The sequence below is a fragment of the Pan troglodytes genome, chromosome 14 (genome assembly GCF_028858775.2).
Source record: "Pan troglodytes isolate AG18354 chromosome 14, NHGRI_mPanTro3-v2.0_pri, whole genome shotgun sequence".
Taxonomy (NCBI): domain Eukaryota; kingdom Metazoa; phylum Chordata; class Mammalia; order Primates; family Hominidae; genus Pan; species Pan troglodytes.
Window position 1 is genome coordinate 119,788,309 of NC_072412.2, and position 11,100 is coordinate 119,799,408.

The following is an 11,100-nucleotide window of genomic DNA, read 5'->3' on the forward strand; positions in this document are numbered from 1 at the left end:
GGCCGTAAGTGCCAGCAACTGCACAGATACTTCTCTGTTTAGCCACTTTTCAGCATAACTTTTATAAGAGAATTTAAAGTTTGTTGTGTAACCATAGCTTTTCAGTAGAATCTGCTATAGAGCCTATCATGAGGGATACATTTCTAATCATTGCCTCTTTTACTCCAAACAATGGAAATAAGGACCTAACGAATGTTGCCCTTCCAGAAGAGTGAAGGCTTCCTGGCAATGTTCTCTTTAACTCATGATGTGGGTTAAGAAGAATTAATCAATGTTCTGTTTCTGACTGATTATGAGGCAATGTATGTACCATTAAAGTTTCTCACCTACATCAGGCCTTCATCTTTTATCTATCAAAGTATAAGATTGTCCATGTATAAGACTGGCTGCAAAATCCTTCACAAATAAAAGTATACCCCATAAGTGCACACAACAGACCCCCTTTCCATTTCTATTGTTCATAGAGGCATAAGCAAGGAGAAAATATTCAAAACTAAGAGTCTCGTGATAGAATTCTTGATCCGTGATCTTGGGAAAAGTTGGTCACATCAAGGATGCCAACTACTTCTGGGGAGAAACTTCCCTGGTTAGCTTTACCTTAAGGGTTCCAATGGGTGTCCAGTTCCAAGAGTGTGGAGGGACCCTTCTCAGTCGTGAGATGATGAACTCAAGGTTCAAGTTTCCAAAGTTTTATTGCAGTGAGGATGGCAATGGCAGTCTTTCTCTGACGTTCTCAGAAGATCCCATCTTTGTGTTCTAGATTGTGAAGGGGTTGACTCTCCTCAGTGAACCATAAAGAAGCTTCCGTTACCTGATGAAAATACAATGTGGCACAATAACTTAGTGTTATAATATCAGCCCTATCGCATGGGAAGGCTTTTATACAACCAGAAAACATGCATTGAAAATGACAATTGAATGAAATTCCTTCATAAATGTTTAAATGGCCCATCAGGTAACCAAATTTATCTGAAGCTTTGATTGTCTTCCCAGGAATATGGAACCAAACATTGGTTATAAACCATTTTTGCAATTTATAAATCACCACATCAATATATTTAATTTGGATTATTTTATCTTTTCCATGATGAGTCATGGAATGCAGAACTCTTAATATTAAAAGCTTTAAGGACTCGGGAAGGACAAGGAAGCCATCCTAGTTCTCCATGAGTCCATGCTTAACATTGGACTTATGTCCTCTTGAATAACAGTTGTTTCTCCAAATGAGGTGCATAGCACTGTTAACTAATGGGTTATCATAGGTAACTTGACTTAGACCATAGATTTCATTCAAATTGTATATCTAAACAATTTCCGTATTGGCTGATTTAGCATGAAAATCTGGCAAAGAATTTCATTGGTATTCAGTTAATTTTTGTCCCACTTTGAGTTAGCAGTTTGATAACCCGGTCAGTCCTTTCATTCAAGTTCCAGGAACTGTTATGCGGTTCAAATGACGTGACTCTGCAGTTGTTAGAAACCTGTGTTCAAGAGCGCTTGTCAGCGTCCTCCCCATCCTTTCTTGAACATCCTAAAGGACACCATGCTTTTGAAGTTTTCAGAAACTGCATCAGTGTTAAGCAATTAACTGTGGAAATGACTTTAAATAGTTATAGTTAAAAACACAATTCCAGCACTTTGGGAGTCCAGGTCAGGTGGATCACCTGAGGTCAGGAGTTTGAGAACAGCCTGGCCAACATGGCAAAACTCCATCTCTACTAAAAAATCCAAAAATTAGCCAGGTGTGGTGGTGGGTGCCTGTAATCCCAGCTACTTGGGAGGCTGAGACAGGAGAATCACTTGAACCTGGGAGGCGGAGGTTGCAGTGAGCCGAGATCACGCCACTGCACTCCAGCTTGGGCAACAGAGTCAGACTCCACCTCAAAAAAAAAAATGAAATAAAATAAAATAAATAGTTATAGTTAAAACCACTATAACTAGGAAACTTTAACACTTAAGCTAGGAAATTTGTTTATTTCTGTGGTCTACAATAACTTGACATAATAACCATAATTATGATTGATAGCATATACTCAAACATATTAGAATTTTAGAAATTCCATACAATTTTGGAACATATATTAATATAATTCACCAAAGTATAACCTGAAGATTAAACACTATTTTTATTTTAACAATGCTTCCCATGCAACTTAACATGTCAGATAATCCTGTTGACCTCTCTTTTGGATGTTTCAAGGGCCCTCTGTAGCACCCCAAAGTTGGAGGTCAGAAAAGACCATTTTGAAGCTGACATACAATTTTGAGAAGCCTATCAAATATGTTAAAGGTTTAAAACACTTGATATTATGAAATGGAATTCCACATGTCCCCAGGCCTTAAAAGTCAAGGCAGTTTATCACCTTAAAGCATTTAGCGAACCTAGTATTTGACCTGCATAATTGAGACCAAATGTCTTTATTTTTGCCAATAATCTTTAAAACTTTTTATTTCCCAAAGATTATTAAAATCATGTGAACTAAAGGGCATTAGTTTTTATTTTTCTTTAAAAATATTTGATCGAAGTGCTTATTTTTCTTTAAGCCAATTAATTAGAGCTCTTTCATATAAACATTACACACACAACATATTTGTAACTACACGGACAGACAGACAGAAGATTATTACAGTAGTTGTAAGTTTTCTTTTACCAGTTTGTTAGTTTCTTAATTGGATTACTGGTATAGGGTCCAGTCCTTGGAAGAATGGGGCCAGGAAGGGGTCTCTGGTGCCCCTGTTTTTCTTAAGGAGTCCCAGGCTCTTGGAGCTTGAATATCCACTTTTAATTAAGCTGACTATTATCTATAGCACTGTTTAATAAAAGTTCTTTTAAGTTTCTTATTACCCGACTTTAGCCAGGCCCAACAGCCAATATTTTTGTGCTTACAGAAAGGAAAATTCAAGACTGTTCATGGAGGGGAAGAGGATTTAAAAATGGCAAATGTCACCCAAATATCAATCAGAAAGTACTCATTCCCTAAGCTGGGAATTGAACCATGAACCTGGCAGCCATTGTGATAGAGAGACTGAGGAAAACATTTCCACGTGGTTACAAGCTCAAGCCCCCAGGGATGTTTAAGACAAGATGGAGACCTCATCTACTTTTTTTTTCTTTTTCTTCTTTCAGGGACCTGAAGCAAAGTTTATAACTGACCAATTTGCATCTTGAACAGTGGGCTTATGGTGTTTTAGGCATGCATGTTATCCCAAGGTACCCCTTTTAATGACAGAACAATACAGAAAGACACACAAAGCACACCAGATTCACTACAGTTTAAGACCAGCCTCAGAATTCTTTTTCATATCAACTAAAACTTTACAGAGGAGATAAACAGTGATTTTTACTATTCATTTAACCAGTTTGTACAGAGAAAAAGAGGCCAGGATTTCTCTGACTCACGAGAAATCCTTAGCCTTTTGTCGGCATGCTAGGCTTCTGGGTTCCCTTTCCCCGAGGGCCCTAGTGACCCGGCTTGCTGCACAAGCCACTGCAGCCAAGCCACAGCACAAAGGAAAATTATCTTTTTCTGCTCTGGCCAGAGAAAAATACATGTGACAAAACATAGATGTTAGCCACTCTGCTTTGCCCCCAATATGAAACTGGCAAGGCTCAAACTTGCCCCCAGATTGGCCCCATCATCTCTAAATCTTTCTAAAAGCTTCTGCATATTAATATGCATCCCTAGATGAGACTAATTTGTGAACCCTCATTTTTAAATGCACTTTTGTGCATTGTTCATTTGGAACATTCCACTGTAAGTTACCTTTAGTAAGATTTTGCCATTTCTTTAAGACTTCATGGCCTCCCAGGCCTAATGTATAAGCCAGAAGGAACTCAGTTTTCTAGAAATTAAGGATCCCATTTTTGATAGCATTAGTATTAAGAGAAATATGTAATGTAGATGACAGGTTGATGGGTGCAGCAAACCACCATGGCATGTGTATACCTATGTAATAAACATGCACGTTCTGCACATGTACCCTACAACTTAAAGTATAATTTTTTAAAAAAAAGGATCCTATTTTTACCTAAAATATTGGCTTTACTCTCAGATTCCCTTGATTAACTTAGCCAATTGATATGGTTTACTGTGTCCCCACCCAAATCTCAACTTGAATTATATCTCCCAGAATTCCCACATATTGTGGGAGGGACCCACTGGGAGGTAACCGAATCATGGGGGCTGGTCTTTCCCATGCTATTTTCATGATAGTGAATAAGTCTTGCAGGATCTGATGGGCTTATCAGCAATTTCTGATTTTGCTTCCTCCTCATTTTTCTCCTGCTGCTGCCATGTAAGAAGTGCCTTTCACCTCCCGCCATGATTCTGAGGCCTCCCCAGCCATGTGGAACTGTAAGTCCAATTAAACCTCTTTTTGTTCCCAGTTTCAGGTATGTCTTTATCAGCAGCATAAAAACAGATTAATACACCAATGATTTTTTTCTACCTAAGCGCACAGGGAAAATGAAACAAAGGGGTGGAACACAAAAATCCCTGTGAATTTCCAAAAGCCAAATTTTATAACCCCTACAATATCGGATCCCACTTCTGACACCATCTATTAAAAGGAAAACTTGAGGCAAACTAAATCTAAAGGAGTTTAATTGAGCAATGAAGGATTCGCAAATTGGACAGCCCCCAGAATCACAGCAGATCCAAGAAGACTCTAGCGCGGCCATGTGGTGGAAGAATATTTATAGACAAAGAAAGGGAACTGACGTACAGAAATTGGAAGTGAGGTACAGACAGCTGGATTGGTTACAGCTCAGGGTTTGCCTTATTTGAACACAGTTTGGACACTCAGCAGGGTGAGTGGTTGAAGTACAGCTGCTGGGATTGGCCAAGACTCAGCTGTTGTTACAGGCTCAGACTCCTAAATTAGGTTTTCAATCTTGTCTACCTATTAAGTTAGGCTGCAGTTTATCCACAAGGACTCATAAATCTGGAAGTACAGAGTCCTTCTTGGGCCATATTTAGTTGCTTTAACACACCTATAACAAATTAACTTTACCAAGGTGTCTTCCAGTCTCAGCTTCTCACGTGCTAGTAAGAGGAAGTTTTTCCAAGGTATCTTCTGGGCTCAGCTCCCCACTTACTGGTAAAAGGAGCAGTTTTGTGCATATCTTGCTGGGTTTGTCTTTCCAGTCATCACAAGAGTGGCTGCACCACACCCCATCACATTCTGTGTGGAGTGGGCCCAGCTCCAGCTCTGTGCAACAGTAAACCAGTGACACTGGAATTCATGTGTTTATACACTCAGCTTTTGCATGCTTTTGCATCAATTTTTTAAGACTATTTCCAGAGTGGGATCGAGACCTAAGTGAATCGTCCCAGGAATAGGGTTCTTGAGAAATGATTGCATGAGTAAGGCTGCAGTTAACACCACCATGACTAATTACCAGCAAATTGAACTCCTTCTGTTCTGTGAAAGTTGCTAGTACCAAAATAGGTTCACTCATATCAAACCCTAACGAAATGGGGTGGGGAGGCCATGACGGGGCACCCTCATACACAAACACCTGGACAAGCCTCATCTCAAGACACCCCTGCACGGGCCTCAGGTTCGCCCATATTAGGATGCATTGCACGAAAATTCCTCGAGACAGGTCGGTATTACAGGTGAGCGGCCTGCACAAGGAGCTAACGCCAGCTCTGGGACAAGCTCTGCTAACCAGTGATTTTTGTTACAAAGCAGCTTCTGTGGAGTTCTCTCTGTCTTTACAGATCTCCCCTTTGCCCTGGCCCCTCCAGTGTGCCTGTGATCTATCATAGCATGCAATCCCCTGCTATTCCCACTTAAATTTATTTGTTCTGGAGAGCCTGTTCCTCTGAATTTCCTTTTAGGTGGACAGTTCAAGACCCCTAACACATTAATCCACTTAATCCAAAGAGCTCCTCTTGTATCAGGGAAGGCCACGGGGACATCCCTGTCTTGTTCCTGACCTTGGAATTGCATTGCTTAGTTTCCAAACATGGGATTTCCCAGTTATCTTTTGTTATGAATTCCTGGCTCTCTGCCACTGTGAACATTATCTGTATGATTTCAGCCCTTTGAAACATGTGGACACTTTTTCATGGCCCAGCGTACGGTCAAATTTTGCAAATGTTGTAAACATTCCTTCTGTATTGAAAACTTTTATGGTTTCCTGTACTTTGCAGCTATTTCCGATTTTATCTTTTGTGCCTTGAAGCAGAGTGAGTCTTATCATCTGTGTCTGAGCCATCTGCTCCGAGGTTCCTGTGGTGCTGGTCGTGTCTTCTCTGCAGGATTGATTCACTTTGCAAGATGTTTGGTGCACTGAGACACTGGAAAGTTGGCAGCATCTTGAGACGTCATCAGTCCAGGGCCACGTTAAGATAATTTCGCGACTTGAGGGTTTTTTAGGCACTGTGACATTAAGCTAATTTCACAACTGTGTGAACCTGGGCCGCAGGGCTCTTCCTTGTCTTGTCCCCTGCTCTGCTGTAACCTGGCAGTTGTTGAAGGATGGGTTATTTCTGATCCACGTTTTCCTGAGGGTGAAGACTTCAGCTCCTATGAAGACTGCCCACCTGCCCCATCCCCCACAAAGACCCCACCACTGGCATCCTGAGTGCCTTCAGGAGAAGCCCTCTGAGTGCTGGCTCAGGGGTCTGACAGATTTCTTTGACCACAGCCTCAAAATTCCTGACTCCTGGGTGGGCTCTTCAGTATATGCAAGATGGCCTCCAGGACTCTGGCTTTGTTCAGTGGAAGGGTCGACTTAAGCAGGTCACGCAGCAGTTCCTGGTGGTGGTGACTCCCAGCTTCTTTAGCTCAGCTCTTAAGTGATTTGCACTACACAGAAGGTACTGGAGACACAGTTACCTTTTCTGGAAATCAATGTTTGCAAGCACATTTGCCCTCCAAAGGTTGAAGGTTGAGTGAATTTGAAGTGGTTGGAGATTTGTTTGTAAACCACTCTTCTGCAGAATGAGAACGAAGTTGCTGCTTGGTTTTGAAGATACGGCCTTTTGTGGGAGGGCAGAACAGAAAAATCAAAGCTTGGATTTAGAGTTAAGGACACAGGAAAAGAATTATGAATATTAAAGACTGAGTTAATATGTGTCATATAGCAAATACTTTACATATTGCATGCAACATAATAAGCTGTTCTATGTAACAGCCTCCACATTTCAGGATATCACTTGGTGACATTTCAAGGCATTTCTAAGAAACACAACGTTAAACTTAATATTGGGCCAAAATATTGATTAAGGCAGGAGCTGAACACCCAAATATAATCTGGATAATCAAAGTCAAAAATAGGCGTTGGTATTTACTTTCTGTAGAATATAAGTAGAAACTATATAATACCAAACATCCAAACCTAGCCCAGTATAAAAAATAATTCTCCACTTAATATAGAAATCACAAAATGCAGTGTGGTGCCATGGCTTGGATCCCGGAACAGAGGTGCACGGTGGAAGTCCGCACTGCTTCTCAACACTGGACCCCAGACTGCAGCTCACTTCCATGCAGTGTTGCTCCATGTGTGCAAGCCCTTGTCAGTGTTTCATTAGTCCTCAGCACAGATGCCAAGGAGCTGCTGCTTAACTGGCTTGTCTGGTCTGATCTTAAGAAGCAAAACTTGATTGGAGCCCTGTGGTGCCCTGAAATCCAGAGCATGTTGTTGGGGGTGATTGATTTTCCTGGGTCTTTAGCAACATGTCTGATGTTTGCAGATTCTGTACCATGGGCCCTGCCGGGTCAGTCAAGTCCAAGAGCAGACGTGAGTCGAGTGGTCAGTGGGTTGCAGGTAACCATAGGCCAGCCGAGGGTGGCAGCCGTGGGTGGACAGCTGGGACTCCTTCCCTGTGGGTGACAGCTGTGGGTGGACAGCATGGGTGGCAGCCGTGCGTGGACAGCTGGGACTCCTTTCCTGTGGATGACAGCTGTGGGTGACAGCTGTGGGTGGACAGCATGGGTGACAGCTGTGGGTGGACAGCTGTGGGTGACAGCCGTGGGTGGACAGCATGGGTGACAGCTGTGGGTGGACAGCTGTGGGTGACAGCCGTGGGTGGACAGCATGGGTGACAGCTGTGGGTGGACAGCTGTGGGTGACAGCCGTGGGTGGACAGCATGGGTGACAGCTGTGGGTGGACAGCTGTGGGTGACAGCCGTGGGTGGACAGCATGGGTGGCAGCCGTGGGTGGACAGCTAGGACTCCTTCCCTGAGGGTGGCAGCTGTGAGTGACAGCCGTGGGTGGCAGCTGGGACTCCTTCCCTGAGGGTGGCAGCTGTGGGTGGACAGCTGTGGGTGACAGCCATGGGTGGACAGTGTGGGTGGCAGCTGGGACTCCTTCCCTGTGGGAGGCAGCTGTGAGTGACAGCCGTGGGTGGAAAGCCGTTGGTGGCAGCCGTGGGTGGCAGCCGTGGGTGGCAGCTAGGACTCCTTCCCTGTGGGTGACAGCTGTGGGTGGACAGCATGGGTGGCAGCCGTGGGTGGACAGCTGGGACTCCTTCCATGTGGATGACAGCTGTGGGTGACAGCCATGGGTGGACAGCATGGGTGACAGCTGTGGGTGGACAATTGTGGGTGACAGCCGTGGGTGGACAGCATGGGTGGCAGCTGTGGGTGGACAGCTGTGGGTGACAGCCATGGGTGGACATCACGGGTGGCAGCTGTGAGTGGACAGCTAGGACTCCTTCCCTGAGGGTGGCAGCTGTGAGTGACAGCCGTGGGTGGCAGCTGGGACTCCTTCCCTGAGGGTGGCAGCTGTGGGTGGACAGCTGTGGGTGACAGCCGTGGGTGGACAGTGTGGGTGGCAGCCGTGGGTGGCAGCTGGGACTCCTTCCCTGTGGGAGGCAGCTGTGAGTGACAGCCGTGGGTGGACAGCCGTGGGTGGCAGCCGTGGGTGGCAGCCATGGGTGGCAGCTAGGACTCCTTCCCTGTGGGTGACAGCTGTGGGTGGACAGCATGGGTGGCAGCCGTGGGTGGACAGCATGGGTGGCAGCCGTGGGTGGACAGCTGGGACTCCTTCCATGTGGATGACAGCTGTGGGTGACAGCCATGGGTGGACAGCATGGGTGACAGCTGTGGGTGGACAGCTGTGGGTGACAGCCGTGGGTGGACAGCATGGGTGACAGCTGTGGGTGGACAGCTGTGGGTGACAGCCATGGGTGAACATCATGGGTGGCAGCTGTGGGTGGACAGCTAGGACTCCTTCCCTGAGGGTGGCAGCTGTGAGTGACAGCCGTGGGTGGACATCATGGGTGGCAGCTGTGAGTGGACAGCTAGGACTCCTTCCCTGAGGGTGGACAGCTGTGGGTGACAGCAGTGGGTGGACAGCATGGGTGACAGCTGTGGGTGGACAGCTGTGGGTGACAGCTGTGGGTGGACATCATGGGTGGCAGCTGTGAGTGGACAGCTAGGACTCCTTCCCTGAGGGTGGCAGCTGTGAGTGACAGCCGTGGGTGGCAGCTGGGACTCCTTCCCTGAGGGTGGCAGCTGTGGGTGGACAGCTGTGGGTGACAGCCGTGGGTGGACAGTGTGGGTGTCAGCCGTGGGTGGCAGCTGGGACTCCTTCCCTGTGGGAGGCAGCTGTGAGTGACAGCCGTGGGTGGACAGCCGTGGGTGGCAGCCGTGGGTGGCAGCTAGGACTCCTTCCCTGTGGGTGGCAGCCGTGGGTGGCAGCTGGGACTCCTTCCCTAAGGGTGGCAGCTGTGGGTGGACAGCTGTGGGTGACAACCGTGGGTGGACAGTGTGGGTGTCAGCCGTGGGTGGCAGCTGGGACTCCTTCCCTGTGGGAGGCAGCTGTGAGTGACAGCCGTGGGTGGCAGCTGGGACTCCTTCCCTGAGGGTGGCAGCTGTGAGTGGCAGCCGTGGGTGGCAGCTGGGACTCCTTCCCTGAGGGTGGCAGCTGTGGGTGGACAGCTGTGGGTGACAGCTGTGGGTGGACAGTGTGGGTGGCAGCCGTGGGTGGCAGCTGGGACTCCTTCCCTGTGGATGACAGCTGTGGGTGACAGCCGTGGGTGGACAGTGTGGGTGGCAGCCGTGGGTGGCAGCTGGGACTCCTTCCCTGTGGGAGGCAGCTGTGAGTGACAGCCGTGGGTGGCAGCTGGGACTCCTTCCCTGAGGGTGGCAGCTGTGAGTGGCAGCCGTGGGTGGCAGCTGGGACTCCTTCCCTGAGGGTGGCAGCTGTGGGTGGACAGCTGTGGGTGACAGCTGTGGGTGGACAGTGTGGGTGGCAGCCGTGGGTGGCAGCTGGGACTCCTTCCCTGTGGATGACAGCTGTGGGTGACAGCCGTGGGTGGACAGTGTGGGTGGCAGCCGTGGGTGGCAGCTGGGACTCCTTCCCTGTGGATGACAGCTGTGGGTGACAGCCGTGGGTGGACAGTGTGGGTGGCAGCCGTGGGTGGCAGCTGGGACTCCTTCCCTGTGGGAGGCAGCTGTGAGTGACAGCCATGGGTGGACAGCCGTGGGTGGACAGCCGTGGGTGACAGCCGTGGGTGGCAGCCATGGGTGGCAGCTGGGACTCCTTCCCTGTGGGAGGCAGCTGTGAGTGACAGCCGTGAGTGGCAGCTGGGACTCCTTCCCTGAGGGTGGCAGCTGTGGGTGGACAGCTGTGGGTGACAGCTGTGGGTAGACAGTGCGGGTGGCAGCTGTGGGTGGCAGCTGGGACTCCTTCCCTGACCTGAGCTCACTTCATTTGACCAGGAGCATCAAAAACAGTGTGTGCATCCAAACCACTGTGAATCCCCACACTGTAAAAACAAAAACTTCAAACATCACATATTTTGTCCACTTTGCCCTCAATGCACGCTTTATCCATGTGAGTGTGAGCAGACATAGAGCACAGCCCTCAGTCCTCCATCCACCAACTGATGGCAGCAGCAAGCACAGTCAGGCTTCTCAGCACACAGGGTGAAAGAACAAGGGAAGACAGGGCTACGCAGGGTCAGCCCCACAGTCTGACTCCGAGTCCCAGCTGAGGAACCAGCCAATAGCATGGACAGCACTACTTCCCATCAGCATGACTGTCAGGTATTTGTCGAGCACCTACTGAATATTAGGTATTTGTTGAGCACCTACTGAATATTAGGCTTTTTCTAGTCATTTTTGACCAATGACAATAT

General features: G+C 47.6%; 1 long non-coding RNA gene across 1 annotated transcript in view; it reads right to left on the reverse strand.

Moving 5' to 3' along the window:
- Nucleotides 1–500: 500 nt before the first annotated feature.
- LOC129136883 (uncharacterized) overlaps nucleotides 501–11,100 on the reverse strand; it is a 48,144-nt gene continuing 37,544 nt past the window's right edge. The window contains exon 3 of the long non-coding RNA XR_008538924.2: nucleotides 501–811. This is a non-coding gene — a long non-coding RNA (uncharacterized LOC129136883). The remainder of the gene's footprint in view (nucleotides 812–11,100) is intronic.